The 19212-nt window shown below is 43.4% G+C and overlaps 1 protein-coding gene across 11 annotated transcripts in view; it reads right to left on the bottom strand.

The window, feature by feature from the left end:
- The window catches only part of LOC128931702 (uncharacterized), a 664375-nt gene that overhangs the window by 140940 nt on the left and 504223 nt on the right, over window positions 1-19212 (bottom strand). The window lies entirely within an intron of this gene.

Here is a 19212-nt window from a genome sequence, read left to right as displayed (position 1 = left end):
TTCCCGAGCACGCATATGAAAAGAGCAGATGAAAGCTGCTCCTCTGAGCCCGCCTAATTGGAGAGAATTGCAGTTTAGAGGTAAGGGTTGGTCCTAATAAGCAAGCAGGGGAGGGTGCATAGAGGAGGGGGCGGGCTAGGAGGAGAAGGACTCTTTTTTATGAAAATGTGGGCCTCCCCACTGTCATTCCCCTTCAGCTGCTGCCTCGCAGATGGACCCTTTAATTGAATTTTCCTACAGGCCTGGGGGAGGGAGTCATTTCAGGTCCAGAGAGCAATTGAAGTGAATCCGAGGCCTTTGGTTTCTTTTCATCAGGAGCTGAGGGCCAGGTGGGGTGGGAGTCAGTCTCTGTGTTTTCATCTTGTGCCTGCTATCTTTGTCTACCTTGCCATTCTCCTGATTTCCCCCTTTTGAAAATCTACACTCAGGATTATGTCGCTACATCCTGGACTTGGGCATCGCAGAAGCTTGAAGGAAGATGAATTAGAAAGATAGGGTTTTGTTTGATTCCACTGGATTCAGCCCTTTCCTGAGCACCTGCTGTGTGCTAGGCCCATGTTCAGCTCTGATGGAGACAGTGGGAAGCTCAGTGCATGCCTTCTGAGAAGGTTTGCCCAATCAGAAAGAACGTCCTTAAAAACAAGACAAAAAAACAAGGCAAAACAAACAGCCAATAAACAATACCAGCAGAAAGACCACAGAATGAGGCATGAAGTTCTATACCGAGTATGACGAAGGACTAAAATGTACAGGCATGGCAACCAGAACAAGTCCCTCGAGGGTCACAAGCATGTGGGACATTTATTTTGGTAATAGAAGGTAAGTTGCGTGATATAAAAAAATGCACCTATAGAATTCCTGGCACCTCTCTCTGCCCAGGGAAGAGCAAGAGAGCAGGATAAGGAAAGGAAAATAGGGTCCAGTTCTCCACCTTCTGTGAAAATAGCAAGGATGTGCCCATATCCAGGATCCTGCTGAGAGTCCTGTAGGTTCGAGAATAATCCCAGGAACGTTGTGAAGAAGCCTGACTGTGCACCTGTCTGTATCTTCAGCCATCTTAATTGACCTTCATAAGATGCAGAATGTGTTCATGCAGAGGAGAAGAAAATCTCTTACCACAAAACCACGCATTGGTTCCTTCATTCATCAATGTTTAAGTATCTACCATATTTCTGATTCTCTGTTCAAGACTGGAGATACAAAGTCAAATATCACATCGTTTCTGAGGTTGAAGGAGGGAAGCACCACGTGGGCATAACTGAATTCTTCTGTTAGTATTTTATAGCAAGAAAACTTAGTTGAAATCTGGGCACAGAGTACTTAATGGATACAGTAGGTAAGGAAAGAACACCAACTGTCTCTGTTGAATAGATATCCCTAAGTACAAACATTCTAAACAAAGCAGGAAGCCTGTACGATCTTCACCGTGGCCCTCAGTGGCAGCCACGTGAGGAAGGGATGTTCCACTTGGCATAGCGGTTGTCCTCTGGTGCTCAAGGGACAGTAATCAAAGCGACGAGGGAGGATGGGGTGAGCAGGAAAGATGAAGCCAGAGCCATGCTATAAAAGAGGGAGAGGTTTTAGAATGAAAGAAAAGGCAGGCACCTCTGAGCCCATCATGCCTGGCAGAGACAGAGAGGTGGGAATGAGCATGGACATAGAGAGAGGAGACGTGGCTGGCCTAGCTGTGCAGGACCATGCCCACGGCATGGGAGAAATGTGTAGTCAAGTGAAGTAGAACCATCAAAGTGGCTCCTAACTTGCATGAGGAATTGATTCTTACAGAAAAACAAACAACAACAAGTTAGCTTTCATCAAGTTCCTGCTATACCCAGTTACTTTTTTCCTCTTGGTTATTTACCATTGTCACCATCATTATAATCATCATCATCACCACCTAATCCTCACATGGCTACTGTGAAGCAGCAGATTTAATCCATTGTAGAGGGACGGAAATCCTGGTTCAAACAGCATAAGTGACTCACCCAGCATCGCACAGCTAGAGTGTGGGTGGAACTGAGAGTCACGTATCAGCTCCTGCACCACAGCTGCCTCCCTGGCAGGGAGCAGGAGAACACGGTCATGGCCAACATCCTCTCACTCACTCCTTCAGGTACTCTAAGTATTGCCTGGATAATCTGTAACGGGGAGAAGGTGAACAAAGCCCATCGGAAAGCACTGGGGTCACTATTTTAGTGAATAAGCTGTCCCAGAGCCAATCCTCTGAGGCCAGCCTGTGCTACTCTTTTCCTGATGATAGGTACCAGGCAAGTGTTCATTATGCCACCTGCTGTGTTAAGCACTTTACATTCATTACCTCAATTAATTCTCATGCCAACCCTTGAAAGTAAGAATTATGGCTCTTGTTTTACACCTTAGGACATGGCGGCTCTGAGAAGCCGATCTGACTCCAGTGACTGAGCTCTTTCCCTGGGCAGCTGTGCGCTGTAAGATGTAACTCTGGAGCCATCCCCCCTGCCAACGTCTTAGAGTTTACACTCAATAAACATCTTTTCAGAGATAAGTACATGCCACCCACTGCTAGCCACACACCTTGCCTCCTCTACTTAAAAAATAAAAGCCAAAATCTTCAGCGCAAGAATGGATTCATAAGGAGCTTGACACATTGATGAGAGCTGGTGTCAGTGGGTGATTTGCGCAGTCACCAAGGGGAGGAAGGCATCCTGTTCTTCCTTGCTTTCCCCAGCGAAGACCCCAGGGAACACCAACCAAAAATCATCAACTCAGCTTTCACATACGAGTGCTTGTAAACTGGTGATCGATAATGAATAAGCAGATGGAGATTTGTTGATCACTGTGCACCAGTCACTGTGCTAAGAACTTCACATATATGGTGGGATAGCATTTCAAAGCAGGGTGTCTCGGCCTTGACACTACTGACGTTTTGCAGCAGATGATTCTCTTACGTAGGGGTTTTTCTGTGCGTTGTAAGATGCTTAGCAGCATCCTTGACCTCTTTCTGCTAGATGCTGGTAGCACCCCATTCCCTCCCAGTTGTGACCATCAGAAATGTCTCTAGACGTTGCCAAATGTCTCCTGGATGCCGAAATTTCCCCCAGTTAAGGATGACTATTTTAGAGTATACATTGATGTGCCTTTAAATTGATACGTTGGGACCATTTGCCTCTCATTCAGGCGAGCACAGGGACCGAATGCAGCGTTGACTTGAGTCATTCCAGGCCATTCTGCACCATCTGCCTGGAGTTCTGGGTAACAGGGTCATGCCTCAGGTCGACCTTCCCCCCTACGGCCAGCACATAGCAACGTGAGCCCCACTCATGAAGGACCGCAAGCATAATTAATTGTCCCCAAACCCCTGGTCCGTGGGTTTCCTGAGTTCATTTGCTTGGGAACAGCTGCTAGTGGACATAAAACCCTGGGAGAACCCTTTCAGATCCTGCCTGGCCGCTAATTAGATGTGCAATCTCGCAAAGTGACTTGAGCTCTCTAAGGCTTAGTTTTCTTCTCTGTAAAATCAGGATAACAGCACTTTCATCACATGGGTTCTTGGGAAGATTAAACAGGATGCTAAATATAAAACACCTCCTCTTGTGCCAGGCAACATAGTAGGCTTAATCAATCTAAATTGTCTTTGTCCTCACCCTTATCTCCCCAAGACAAAGATAGGATTTTATCTGGAACAAAAACCAGTGACGGGTATGTAACGAATTCCATCAAACAGAGCCGTGATATGAATGGATGGCTGTGTTTCCTTCCAAGCATGATGTTTGGGCTTGGCATAATCTAACCCCTTTGTGATTCTCCAAGCAGTCTCTCTTCCACTGAGTACACAGCCCTGATGAATCAAGGCTGCTTTCGTAGCCCTCATGTAGAAAGGTGTGGGCCCCTCTGCAGGTGTCTGCACTCTGATAAGCTTGTCAGCAGAGGCTTTCCAGAGCTTGGCTCATCTGTCAGATGTACAGGTGTGCCTGGGTTCAGCTTACACCTTGAGTCAGGGTCATGGTTGCCAAGATGGAGTTTTTCCCCAGGGATGGAAGCCTTATCAACTTGAATAACAACTTACTGCAGCCTGGTGTCTGCAGAGGGCAATGAATAAGTTTCTCTTTCCCCTGCATCTAAAAGCCAGGAGCCAGAGCACATTCTCTAGGGAATCAGGTTGGGGGTGAGGTGGGGGTGGGAGACTTGGTAAAGCTGCAGATTACAGGGCCAAAAGAACCAGAAAAGTAGATGGTGGCTGCCTAGTAAGGCTTTGTGTCTTTTAAGGTTTAACTGATTAAGAAAAGCCTAGGAGATTCTAGACTGGAAATCCAGTTTTGGATTGCCTCTGCTCATCTATTCTCTTCTCTCGGGCATGCATTTTCCTGAGTATCGAGAGAGAGAGAGAAGTAAATAAATATGAAGCTGAAATCTGAAAATCTTTCTAATGGCTGCAGTTGAGAAAATCATTTTGATGGAAGAGGAAGGTAAAGCTTTTGGATGAAACGGAATTTGGGAGTAATTCATATTTCACTTATCCTCCTGTTTGTTCTCTAAGTCAGTAGGGCCCTCTAACAGTCACTGTAAAATATTCTGCCTATAGCAGCTTGCTCTAACCGCAGTTGCTGTGATATAATTATTAGGAGAAGCACATCCAGTCTTAGGAGTTAGGCCTCTCTCTGATATCATCTGAACAAGCCATGTGTGGATTCTACCCCAGAGCCATGGAGGAAGAGTCACTCTATCATCAGCCTGCTATGACCCAGCTGGGCTTGGAAGCTTGGCTGTGTGAATATCATCAAAGTTGCATGATTTGAACATAGACTCAGCCGGGCTAATGAGGACAGGACTTCACATAACCATGTGACAAGATCACTCTCCTTCCACAGAATAATGCCTCTTGGGGATGGTGGACGGTGAAGTATATCAACATTTAAGAGCTGAAAATAAAAATGTTGTGTTCCCCAGGAAAATGATGAAATTACCCAGAACCCAACAGAATAGCAGCTAATAATTAGGAGCACAGACCCTATAGTGTGCCCTGCTTTTAAATCCTGGCTAGCTTAGTAGTTACGTGAGAACTTCAGTAGGCTACTTGCCTATTGTTTGTCTCAGTTTTTCCATCCGTAAAATAGGGGAACTAATGGTATCTGCATTTGTTTTTTAGAGCAACCGTAACAAGTCACCACAAATCTGGGCAGCTCAAACAACAGGAATGTAGCCTCTCACAGTCCTGGAGGCCAGAAGTTTCACAGCAAGGTGTTGGCAGGGACATGCTCTCTCTGAAGGCCCCGGGAGAGACTCATTCCTTTCCACTTCTAGCTTCTGACAGTGGCGTCAAGCCTTGGTGTTATTTGGCTTATAAACTGCATCACCATATGATGTCTGCCCTGTGTCTGTATCTTCTCCTCTTACAAGACACCAGGCATATTGAATTTAGCACCTATCATAACCTAGTAGGACCTCATTTTAGTCTAATTACCTTTGCAAAGATCTTGTTTCCAAATAAGGTTCCATTTGCAGGTACCTGGGATTAGGACTTCAACATGATCTTTTCAGAAGACACAATTCAACCCACAATAGCACCCACGGACTGTTGTGAGAATTAAGTGAGATAATATGAAAAGAGCTTAGGCCAGTGCCTGGAACATAGGACCATGAACTACTTACTATGTCTAACCCTTACAATAAGCTCATAAGGGTGGATCTTATTATACTTCTTCAACAGAAGAGAAACCCTAGGCTGGAGGTGGAAGAAATTGGCCTAAGGCCCCCCCGGGTAGTAGTGGTGTTTAGAGTGGCTTGCTGTAACTCCAGAACTCAAGTGCTTCTAATAATCTATGACTCTACGCTCCTTCTAGAACGACATGGCTTTCTAGAACAATCTAGTTTCTTTATACTTGCCTCATAAAACTCACTTTCCAACCCTGGGTTTCTTCTCCTTCACTCTCCTGCCACCTGCTACAAATTATTCAAGTTCGGATTCAGTACTTAAAACCCCAAATTATAAAGCACTCAGCTAGAATAGTGGTGATTCTTGCATCCACACATTTATCTCAAACCGAGCTTGTCCAACCCACTCTTGCAGGCTGCATGCAGCCTAGAACAGCTTTGAATGCAGCCCCCCAAAATTTGTAAACTTTCTTAAAACATGAGATTTTTTTGTGTGTGATTTATGTTTAGCACATCAGCTAGCAGTTGTGTTAGTGTATTTTGCATGTGACCCAAGACAATTCTACTTCTTTCATTGTGGCCCAGGGAAGTCAAAAGATTGGAACTACCACCTCCCCACAACCTTAAACCCGTACTCGTGCTTAGTACAATGTCAGGTTTAACCAGGACATCAAAATAGACTGCAGCATTTCCTCATCTCAAGGGTTTGCCGATGAGAAATGTCCAGACTCAGCCAATTATAAATGAATTTTCACTATGCCAAATGCTATTCTAAGTACTTGAATAAATATTGACACATTAAATCCCCTGACAACTCTGTGAAGGAAATATTAGTTCATTCCCATTTTACAGATTAAGAATATGCAGGCACAGGCAGAAAGGCTAAGATCACACAGCTGGAAAGTTCCAGAACAAGGACTTGGCTGGGGTAATCTGCCTTTTAGTCCCAGAGCCTGTGCTTTTATGTGCTGTGTTCCATGTGAAGTGGATTTATTTAAACATCCCCTGAGGACATTAAGGTTAGTTTTAACATCTTGACATTCAAGACAATGCTAGAGTATGTATACTTAAGCTAAATCTTTGCACACAACCCGAATTATTTTTCTGGTAAGAGAATTGTTGTGTCAAAGAGTAAGCATGTTATTAAGGCTTCGGTACGCAACGTCAAATTGCAAGAATGAGGGAAAGAGTTCTCAGGAAGTGAAAATGGGATCAGCAACAGCATGAAATGGAAAAGCACGGGGGTATGTCTGGAAAATGGCAAACACTCCAGACTGAATGGAATGTAAAGTGCTTGAAGACGAGAGATTGAAGAGCTGCTTCTAAATTGGTCTGGACCCAGCTTGCAGAGCACTTTGAACACCAGGCTTCAGAATTTAGACTCTGTCAAGCAGCACTCAAAAACCAGCAGACATTTTTGAACTGGGGAGTGAAATGATCAGACTCTGTTTAAAATAATTTGCTCAAGAAAAACTTGAGGAAAGAAAAACTTTAAAAGATTAATATAAAGAATAAATATTTCAATAACAAAGTAGTTATATATATTCTATTTTAATATATGGGTTATTTTATATATTCTATAAATGTATAATAGGCTTAATACTATAATGTATAATAACACAGTATTTCCCCTTATCTGCAGTTTAGCTTTCCAAGATTTTAGTTACCCATGGTCAAGGACAGTCCAAAAATAATAAATGCAAAACTTCAAAACCATAGGGCACAGACGATGGTTGGGACGAGGATTTTTAAGTTGCCTGTGGATGGTATATCACTAACATCATTCCAGATGTAGAAGTGAGAAGTCAATTCAGTTCACACAATGGATGCCCCAGGACATTAGGGCTTAATTCTCTGCATAAATGGTTGAGAAAAACTGCTAGAACTTATCTTAGGAGTGGAATTTCTGCTGGGTGTACCTGACGGTGCCATAGGACCGTACCAACGTACACTCACTGGTAAGAGAGTTCACAGCTCTATAGCATCGCCAGCAAATCAGGTTGTTAAGATGCCTGCCACTCTGAAAGGAGTAAAACAGCATTTCAGTGTCTTGAACTTGTGTTTCTGCCATTACAAATATGGAAATCTTTCTTTTTTCATATTTGTATGGACTCTCTAGGTTTCCATCTTTGTGAATTTCCTGTTCAATCCTTGGTCCCTCCATTTCTCAATTGGATTATGTGTCTTTCTCTATCGACTTGTAGGCATTCTTTACATCTCCTGATAGTAATCCTCTGCTGGTGAGATGCATCGCGGCAAGTATTCATTAAAGTAATCCTCTATGATGAATTTTAATAAGTATTGAGTCCTACTTTAAGGCTAATGCAGGGCAAAAAAAAAAAAAAAAAAAAGAGGTTTCCCAAAGGGACAGCCAATATGTAAATATATTTACTGTTCCTTCATGAAATAGACAAGTATTGCATATTTTCTATGGGTTAGACTCTGGGGGAAAAGGTCTGGGGACATATAAGTAAATAAGTCAGGATATTTGCCATTAAGAGATTTGCAATCCAGAGGAGGAAACAAACATTTAAATTCTATTACAACCCCATAAGAGCCATCATGGTTAGCGATGAAATACTGCATGTTTTAGCTGCCATGATGCCACTTTAGGGTAAAAAGGATAAATGTTTCTGCAGGTCATTATCACATGATTGAATGAAGACAAGCAATAGGGAAAGCTTCTCTCCTGTACCTCAAGTCCCATTTCCTGGCAGGGCACAGGGTGGCCAGTTCACAGATGTGGTGGTGCCTGCTATCCTCCAGAGCCACCACACCTGGCAGGACCAAAGTCCTTCTGAAAATTACGTTCTCTTAAGTATCGATGCGTTCTTTGTTCTCTCACACCTCTGTAAACAAGGCCTTTTGCTGCCGTTCCCATCAGGCTGCTCCCTGCAACTGTGTAGAAAGACTGTCACAACAGCACTTGTCAGGAACTGCATGTAGCAAGCCATGACAGCTGGTGGCACGAGGAGCCCATGCATCTGCTTTTCTCCCTCTGCCAGGCCTCCCTGAATAATGGGGGGTCTTGTGTACACAAGAATGATGCTATTGATCCTCCCACAGTGGGCCCCAAGCACTAACGTTGTTTGTAAGTAGCTGGGGATCGCGTTTACAACACTCTACTCACACAACATCACCCAATTCCCCCTGGGATTCAGGGAGCGCATTTGCACTTGGTTGCAAGTGCAAAGAGCCCTGGAGTCTTTATCAGGAGAATAGAATTTGGGTGGCAGCCTTGTCACATACCAGATGGGTGGCTGTGGGGAAGTCATTAGGCCTTTTTTTATGTCTTTTCTCTTACACAGGAAAATACCTGTTCTGAGGTTCTCAAACACATGTGAAATTACTTTTGAAACTGATGGGTGAGCTCTCTAGTACGAAGCAAATGAAAGGTATTATAATTATTTGCAAGGCTCTTGATATGGAAGGCACAACGCCAAGGGGTCCATTAACTGCATCTCGTGGTTTCTGAGCCCACACATCTGTGGCACATCACAAATGGGCACACAACCTTTTCCTTGGACAGCTGATGCACTCAGCCCTGATGGGGAGCGGGAGGATGTCAGGAAAACAAGTGAGAGAATTCTCAAATTCACAGAATCATGGACTATCAGATACAAAGGAGCCTTCCCGTCATCTACAGTAGGACCTTGATGGGTTAAATTAGTGGCCTCCGAACTTCTAGTGCCCATGCTTTCTTGGCAGGAATGCATTTTTGCAAACAACTTCTGGTATATACTTATTCATTCACTTATAGACAATAGATGTGTACTAATATAAATGGGCATTATAAAATTAGACATTTTGTTTTACTGTATTTTTTATTTACTTATTTATTTTTTTGAGATGGAGTCTCACTCTGTTTCCCAGGCTGAAGTGCAATAGTGTGATCTTGGCTCATTGCAATCTCTGCCTGCTGGTTTCAAGTGATTCTCCTGTCTCAGCGTCCTGAGTAGCTGGATTACAGGTGCCCACCACCATGCCTGGCTCATTTTTGTATTTTTAGTAGAGATGGGCTTTTACCACGTTGGCCAGGCTGGTCTCAAACTCCTGATAATCCACCCACCTCAGCCTCCCAGAGTGTTGGGATTACAGGTGTGAGCCACCGAGCCTGGCCTATAATTATACATTTTGAAAGTGCAAAAAAAGTTCTAATATTTTCTTCTGGCAAGTGGATCATCTTGCCTGTTCTTGAGAGTACATACCTATAAACATTAGAGTCCAGTGGACAAATCAGGAAACTGAGGCCCAGAGAGATGAAGTGATTTGCTCCCAGCCAACTGGCTAGTTGGTGACTGAGCTGACAAGCTGGCCTGAGATCACTGCTTCCTGACAATGTGTGTGATCTCAGAGTTTATCCTATGTGAAATTACCTCGGTGAAATTATCATGCCTTATTCTTAGTTTCTTCCTGACGCATCAAGAGGCTTTCTTTTTTCTTGCTTATACTTCTTTTTTTTTTCCTTTTAATTTCTGAGAACAGACCTGAGAGAGAGTGGGTACAGATTTCCTTCACATAACAATGTGAGAAATAATAGAGCAAGACTGTATGTCACAGATGAAAACGCTATATTTATGCCTCATTGTAATCCATTCATTGCTTTATGGATCCAAAGTCCCCTTGGGAGTGTCACAAATCCACATAATGTTCCTGAGTGCAGGATTTGGCATTTGGATCTCTGATTTAGCTGTCAGATATGTAAAATCACATGTAGCCAGACAACTCCCTTGGGACTCCACAGCTGCGGATGCTGGAACTCGAGTTATTCCAACAAGGTCGGCATTAATTTAGGCAGAAACCCATCCCCTTGAGCTGCCCTCTTACTGCCCCATCTAATTTTAAGTGTGGCTCAGAGGGCCCTGGTGGAGTGAATCCAGTAGCAATCTCTTCTGGGGCACTTTTTCCAAGCCCAACAAAGGTGACTTTCAAAGGGGTCACATACCCATAAGGAAGATGACGGTTTTCCCAAGAGTCTGAACTTCTGAGGCCACTGCACAGCTCTGTTACCTGTCTTTGCCCTCCTTTACTTGTTCTGCAACTTCCAGGATCCTTCTCTCCCCAGTGGCCCTGCTCTAAGGATCCCATACATCCCATGTGAATTGCTGGGTGGACGGCTCTCTTCTGGACCATGTAACCGTGATTTGGATATCCTCTCCTAGGTCCAGATTGCTTCTAATCAATGGTTGATGAAAGATGTCAATGAATACTAAGTACATTTTTGAAATAAAATGAGCTGACAGGTAAGTTAGCATTCCCCTCATCACCAGGGTACACCCAGAGAAACTATTTTACTGGGTGAAAAGTTAGAAGTGAATGGTCTCTCCATTCCCTTCCAAATCAATATTAGAAAAAAACAAAGAACATAGAATCAGAAAGCCTGGATGTAAAATCTCCCTCTGCCAGTTAGTAACTGAAGCACCTAGCACATAAACAGAGAAGAAATACTTGTAGCCAGGAATGGCGCTCACCCCTGTAATCCCAGCACTTTGGGAGGCCAAAGTGGTAGGATACTGTGAGCTCAGGAGTTCACGACCAGCCTGAGCAACATAGGGAGATTCTGTCTCCGCAAAATTTTTTCTTAAAAATTAGCTGAATGTGGTGTCTGTAGTCCCAGCAATTCAGGAGGCTGAGGTGGGAGGATCACTTGGGTTTGGGAGATCAAGGCTGCAGTCAGCCATGATCATGCCACCACACTCCAGACTGGACGAGAGAGAGAGAACTTGTCTCAAAATTAAAGGGCAAAAAAAAAGAAATATTTGTTATATTGTGCAAGTTATTTTACTTTTCTCTGCTCAAGCTCTCTCTCTAGGAAGGATAACCACTGTCTTACAGGATTATTGCACTGATTTTCATTCAATAAATATTTATGTAAATAAACAATATCATGGTCCCCAATGGACCACATCACACAGGGCCACCAATGCTTTCCTTCTGTATTCACAATGTTGTACAGGATTTTTGCTTTGGGTTCTCCATTTTACAGGCCAGTGTTTTATTAGTGGCCCTGCATCAGCACTAATGTGTTCTAGATGCTGAAGACGTAGAGGCATGAAAGAAGGGAGATCTCTTTTTCAGCATACATTACAGTTGGTGGTAAGGCTGGAGAAGGTTGCAGCATCCACCTGGACATGAACAGCAACTCAGGGGTGGGGGCCAACCTCCAGATGGGTTGGCAGTGACTAATGAGAGAGTCCAGAGGTGGGAGCGCCCCTGCTGGGAAGGTTTCACTGTGGCAATCGTTAGTTACTAGACAAAAAGCAAGCTGCAAGATGCAGAGACTACACCCCAAGTTTTCTCAGTGTTCCTCCCATGTCAAGCACAAAACCCGAGGTTAAGCCATAATTGGTGGTTGAGTGAATGCTGCGGAGCATTGCCCAGGGTTTCTATTCTATGTGAACCTCTTGGTACCATGCAAGCACCAACACAGTCATCACAGCGACCTTCAGAAATTCCATAAAAATCTCAACTACCACCTTTCTGCGTCACGGTTTCCTCCTCTATAAAATAAGATTAGACTGGATAAGCTCTATCCTCTCTGAGAGGCATGCACAAGGTTTTCTTTTTATTTCTGATAGTAGAAGTCATGTAGATTTGCACTCTAATTTAATTCAGATGATATTTTTTAAAGCACAAAGAAAAAAGGACCAAGGAGGGCGGATCACGAGGTCAGGAGTTTGAGACCAGCCTGGCAAACATGTTGAAACCCCGTCTCTACTAAAAATACAAAAATTAGCCAGGTGTGGTGGCACACACCTCTAGTCCCAGCTACTCGGGAGGCTAAGGCAGGAGAATCGCTTGCACCTAGGAGGCAGAGGTTGCAGTGAACCGAGATGGTGCCACTGCACTCCAGCCTGGGGGACAGAGCAAGACTCCAATTCATAAAAAAAAGAAAAAAGAAAACACATAATTTCATCATCTTTAAACAGTCACTACTAACTCTGTATATCCTTTAAGATATTTCTTAAAATAGTTTGTCTTTTCATAAAAACCTTAGTGCATTATACATTATCTATCAACATTTCAAAAAGTATATCCATCATGGATGTCTGCCAGGTCAGTGTGGCCATAGCTACACTTCATTTTTAAAAAATTTTACATTCAGCTGTACATGTGCCATGGTGGTTTGCTGCACCTAACAACCTGTCATCTAGGTGTTTTGTTTTTTTTTTCAGAGATGGAATCTTGTTCTGTCACCCAGGCTGGAGTGCAGTGGCACAACATCGGCTCACTGCAACCTCCGCCTCCTGGGTTCAAGCGATTCTCCTGCCTCAATCAACCTCCTAAGTAGCTGAGACTACAGGTGTGTGCCACCAGGCCCAGCAAATTTTTGTATTTTTATTAGAGACAGGGTTTCACCGTGGTGGCCAGGATGGTCTCCATCTCTTGACCTCGTGATGCACCCACCTGGACCTCCCAAAGTGCTGGGATTACAGGCATGAACCACCGCGCCCGGCCTTATCTAGATCTTAAGACCCACATGCATTAGGTACTTGTCCTAATGCTCTCCCTCCCCTTACCCCCCACCCCGCAATAGGCCTCAGAGCCACACCTCATTTTTCATTCCTGCGTGAATGTATATCTCCAACTGAGGGACACTTAGATTGCTTTCAATTTTCACTATTAAAAATGAGACACCAATAAATATCATTTGATGATATTTCTATACATTTGTCTACCCATTTCTGTAAGATTCATTTTTAGTAATGAAATTGTGGGCAGAGCACAGTGGCTCACGCCTGTAATCCCAGCATTTTGGGAGGCTGAGGCGGTCAGATCACGAGGTCAAAAGATTGAGACCATCCTGGCCAACATAGTGAAACCCCATCTCTACCAAAAATACAAAAATTAGTTGGGCATGGTGGTGTGCTCCTGTAGTCCCAGCTACCCGGGAGTCTGAGGCAGGAGAATCCTTTGAACCCAGGAGATGGAGGTTGCAGTGAGCTGAGATGGTGCCATTGCACTCCAGCCTGGGCAACAGAGCAAGACTCTGTCTCAAAAAAAGAAATGAAATTGTGTGGGCAAAAGATTTATTTGTACAATATGCCAGAAAGTCCCCCAGCAAGTTTGCAGCACTTGCCGGTCCTCATGGCTGGGTCTGGGTCTGAAGGCTCCCGTTTCACCCTCATTCAGGCTGCCATCCTTCTTTTTTAGCTTTGCCAATAATATGGTTAAAAACAGGAACTTCGGCTTTTGTAAATAGAATTCTATAACTCAAGTATCATTTTTTGCCTAAGGTGATGCCTGGCAAACACTTGGCATGCAATAAGTGCTCATTAATTTTTACGAGTCCTGTTAATCATCAAACTGAGCACCTACTAGAAAGCTTAGAAAGAAATTTGTGATGATTTATAGGGAAAAATATACTGCCTTGTCCTATGGGCTTTTTCTTAGCCTCCTACCTATTTAGATTTTAGTCCCATGTTAAAAAAAAAAAAAGTCCTTAGCATCCACTGTTAACATTTTTGTTTTGGCTTTTTAAATAACCACTTTAATTTTTTTTTCTTATTGTATGCATCATATGTGTTGCCTTAAAATCTAAGACAGAGAATGAATAGGTAGATTAATGAATCAGTAAAAAAAAAAAATCAACAGTGGTTGCTGGTGATGGTGGTGTCATGATGACATCATGTCACAGAGACTCCTCATTCGCTTCAAGACCATGAAGATAGTGTTGCTCCCAGGAGGATTCTAAGGGTAGAGAAGGCTTTTCTGGAGGGTGTCCAATAGACCCTTATCTAGATATGTGGAACACAAGGAAAGGTTTCTAGAAGACGTATATGCATGACATTGAGATGGTGCTGGAAGATGCAACTTAAAATTCATAGGCATTGTTGGCCAGGTGCGATGGCTCAAGCCTGTAATCCCAGCACTTTGGGAGGCTAAGGCAGGTGGATCACAAGGTCAGCAGTTCGAGACCAGCCTGGTCAGTATGGTGAAACCCATCTCTACTAAAAATACAAAAAAGTTAGCCAGGCGTGGTGGCGGGTGCCTGTAGTCCCAGCTACTCAGGGGGTGGAGTCAGGAGAATCACTTGAACCTGGGAGGTGCAGTAAGCCAAGATCACACCACTACACTCTGGCCTGGGCAATAGAGTGAGACTCTATCTCAAAAAAAAAAAAAAAAAAAAGGTCATAGGCATGTGAGATGGGAGAGCGGATGGCACGAGGTATTGGGTGGGATGGGAGAGAAGACTCCAGAGCAAAATGGTGAACACTGAAGGAAGTGTCCAAGACAGATATAGAACCATAATTCCTGGGTTCTGTTTTGGGACACTAAGTTGAAGGGACACTTTTTGGTGAAACTAGGCGTGTGTTCATTAAATGTTTCCATACAAAACTCCAGAGAAATTGGACCCAGATGAATTATTAATGAATGGACTCAGTAGAGTGCTCCATGAAGTAGAGCCTTCCACATCACTGGGAGTATTCAAATTTCCTGCAGACTCACAGGATAATAAAGAATCCGTCAGGATTCCTGTAGAAGAGCTTCCTGCATTATGTGACTAGGTATTTTTCATTACCTTACAGTCTGTCACTATTTCATCAGTCAATTCAGCTCAACAATTAAAGGGGGAAGAAAAGGAGTCAAACTGATTGTTTTACTTTTTTGTAAGAATTGATTGTTCAACTCGAACAAAAAATGTTGATCCCATTTTGCATGTGGAGATAGTCAATTTAGAAGAATTGTTCTTGCTGGCCTAAGCCCAGGGAGACAAAAATTAAATTTGACACTGCGGCAGAGGCTGGCATGTGGGAGAAGGTGAATGAATCACTGAAATCCCTCTGGTTCCTCAGTGTTTTGCAGTCTGGTAGCTACAGCAGAGTGGTATTAATTATTGACAATTCGGTCAACATAAGCAAACATTTATTTTGCTGATGATTCAATGGTGCAGAATCACTGACTCTCTGGCTAGGGGAATAGTGAAAGATACTGGATAATGGGCATGGCTGTAAAAAGCAACCCTGAGAGCAAGGGCTACCAAAGTCTGGGACTGTTTGTCTCACTACCTGGACAAGGAAGTTACAAAGCAGAGTCCCGAGGGCCAGTATTCCTTGCTTTGGACTCTCAATCTAACCAGGAGGAATGGAAGCCATCAGGGGTTATCCTTGTGACCTGCACCATGTGGGGGACGTCTGCAAGGAGAGGCATTCACTGCAAATGCACAAATTGTTTATAACTGAGAACCAGGTGAAAGGCACAAGAACTGTCTCTTTGCGTGCTGTGTATTAGAGGTTTACTTGAAGAAAATGCAAGGGGCTATGCAAAAGAAATCCAGGAGGTTCAAAATGTGGTGAAAAGATTAAAACCGGAATCAAGAGGAAGAGATTAAGGAAATGAAGAAATGTTTCATTCTTAGAGCCTTTCAAGTGATATGAGACTTGTCCAAGGAAAGTGAGGCTCAAAAGTAAGGGACAAAAGGTGGAATGATAAAGAGTCTGACCAGTTCTTGGTGAATGCAAGGGAATTCCCTAATAGCTTAAGATGAAAGGGGCATGCTGTGTTATTGGGACTCTCAATATCCCAGGGAGGGGGAGGGAGGCCCTTGTAGGACAGCTATGACCAAATTTCTTGGGTTGAGTATATGGGAGGTGACAGAAAGTTCAAGAACCAACTACATGCATCTCAATTATTTTTAAGGGTACAAATAACATTATTTGAACTGACCGGGAATGTATTTTTAAAGGTTTCAAAATTTAAAGAAAGAAATTGAGGATTTAGAGGCACAGATAGGGCTTTCATTGCTTCTTTACATCAACAGCTGGGATTCAGAGAGACAGAAGTTGAGGAGGTGAGAAGTTGGCTCTGTAGATAAGATTTTGCACAAGATCTAGGTTGCTGGACCACAGTTTAAGATGCCAGAATGGTGAAATATTGGCTGAGGATAGAATAAATTTCATGTGGACAGAAAAAAAGAATTTGCCCAGTAGCTCACTGACGCAATTAAGAAAATTAAGAATGTTTTACGGGTGCTGGCGAGGATGTGGAGAAGAAGGAACCCTTTTACACTGTTGATGGGAGTGTAAATTAGTTCAACATTGTGGAAGACAGTGGGTGATTGCTAGAAGACCTAGACACAGAAATACCATTTGACCCAGCAATCCCATCACTGGGTATATAACCAACGGAATTTAAACTGTTCTATTATAAAGACGCATGCACATGTATGTTCACTGCAGCACTATTCGCAATGGCAAAGATTTGGAATCGCTCCAAATGCCCATCGGTGATAGAATGGACAAAGAAAAAGTGGTACATATATATCATAGAATACTAAGCAGTCATAAAAAGGAATGAGACCATATTCTTTGCAGGGATACAAAGGGAACTGGAAACCATTGTTCTCAGCAAACTAACGCTGGAACAGAAAACCAAACACCACATGGCTTCATTTGTAAGTGGGAGCTGAATGATGAGAACACATGGACACGTGGAGTGGAACAACACACACCAGAGCCTGTGGGCAGGGGGTTGGTAAGGGGAGGCAGAGCATCAGAAAGAATAGCCAATGAATGCTTGATACCTAGGTGATGAAATTATCTGTGCAGCAAACCACCATGATACGTGTTTACCTATGTAACAAACCTGTACATCCTACACATGTACCCCTGAACTTAAAAGTTGGAAATTGAAACAAGAAAAGATAATAGAAAATCAACAATTTTAGAAAGAATAACCAAAAATAAAGTTTTAATGGTTCAGGCCTGGCAACGTTAATCTTTTTAGGGCAGACAGAGATAGGCTGGTCTCCTCTAAGAAAGGACCCTGCCTAGCTGCAAAGATGGTGGCTAGGGAGGGCCCTCAGAGGTTAACTCCTTGAGATCCACCTTGCCTTTTGAGCCAAGGCCATGGTCTTCTCAGGGAGACCCCAGACAATGCCTGAGCAAAGTTGTGGTCCCAAGGCTCAGCATCTAAGCCCAGTATGGCCTCTTGTAAAAGGCTGTCTTTGCTCCAGAGCTCTGAGTCGGGCTGGCAGACTCTGGCAGATGTACACAGAAGTCTGGTGGCTCCCATGCCCAATCCTGCTTCCCTGTTTTCTTTTCCCAGGTGTTTTAGAGCCTGATGCCACCTCATCATCTGTGTCCCAGAGCTGATACCAGGAGCAGCCCAAGAAAGCAGGCAGTTAGATGGGGCTTAGAACAACAGTTCATTGTTAAATGAAAGGATAGATAAAATATGGTCTATACATACCATGGAATGCCAATCAACCTTTAAAAAGAATGAAATTCTGACACATGCTGTATGGATGAACCTTGAGATTATTACACTGAGTGAGAGAAAATAGACACAGAAAGACAAATACTGTATAATCTTACTTATATGTAAAATCTAAAAAAGTCAAACTCATAGGAAAAAAGAGAATGGTGGTTATCAAAAACTGCCAGATTGGTGGGTAGGAGGAAGAGGCAGTTACTTAATGATAGAGTTTCAGTTCTGTAAGATAAAGAGCTCGGAAAGTAGACAGCAATGTGAATATACTTAACACCACTGAACTGCCCACTTCATAACAGTTAAAATAAGTTTGTTATATATATTTTACCACCACTAAAAATCAATATTTCTTTCCTAAAAGGATAGATGTTAAGGACTGGATCACTCACAACTGACTAGCAATGAGGACTTCATACCATGTGGTATGTGGTCATCTATAGTCTTTGCACAAGACGGTATCCCAACTCTAAGATTTTTACCCTGGTCACCTGGGAAAATATTGCAGGGGAAGGTAAAAGCAGACAAGCTCACTGTGGGCTGATGGTTATTAAATCGCATTGGCACCCTACAGAGGTACACTGAAAAGCTAAAGGCAGTTAACAAACCATTGAAACTGAAGTGTGAGAGCCAGAGGCCTCCTTGAATCTTACAAAAAGGTCTTTATGTCCTGCAGCAGCAGAGCAGAAAAAGCTTAAGACCAAATTCAGATTTTAATACATGGAGGCCCAGCTCCAAGACACTGGATGCTAAGCCTAGGCACATTTGGCGTGCCAAAGTCAAGGTTCTGGCTGGGAAAGCCTGGGGCTCTGACATGGGGGAACGAGGACAATACCCCACAATGCCTTGGCTCCCCAAACTCCTGTGAATGCAGAGCCTGCAGAGGTGAATCATTCCTCCATACTAAGAAGTAGTGCTTCCTTCCTGTGGTGAGAAACTATGGAAGCCTCCACCTTCAGAGCAACAGTGCTTCATCTATCCCTCTGTCCCCCAGAAATTGCCCCCACTTCCACTCTTGGCTGTCAAGCCAATAACTGGGATAAAGTCTGACTATAACCCAGAAGGGGACATACTAATTCCGATAAAGGAAGGAAGGACTATAACACCAAAGAATCTGCAAGAATTAGCTAACGTGCACCAAGAGGAACTGGGGCGTACCCATGAGACTGGATTCTGAGGGATGGTATTCGGGCTGGAATATAAGACTGTGTATGGAAGAGTACATTGACATGGGGGAACTCTCTCAGGAGTTCACAACCAGCCTGGGCAATACAGCGAGATCCTGCCTCTACAAAAAAATTTAAAAATAGAACTTATAAATGAAGAGAAATAAAAATGCCCAGATCAAGTCATAAAACTAATTGCTCTGAA

The sequence above is a fragment of the Callithrix jacchus genome, chromosome 4 (assembly GCF_049354715.1).
Source record: "Callithrix jacchus isolate 240 chromosome 4, calJac240_pri, whole genome shotgun sequence".
Lineage (NCBI taxonomy): Eukaryota > Metazoa > Chordata > Mammalia > Primates > Cebidae > Callithrix > Callithrix jacchus.
This window is presented reverse-complemented; position numbering and strand designations above follow the sequence as displayed.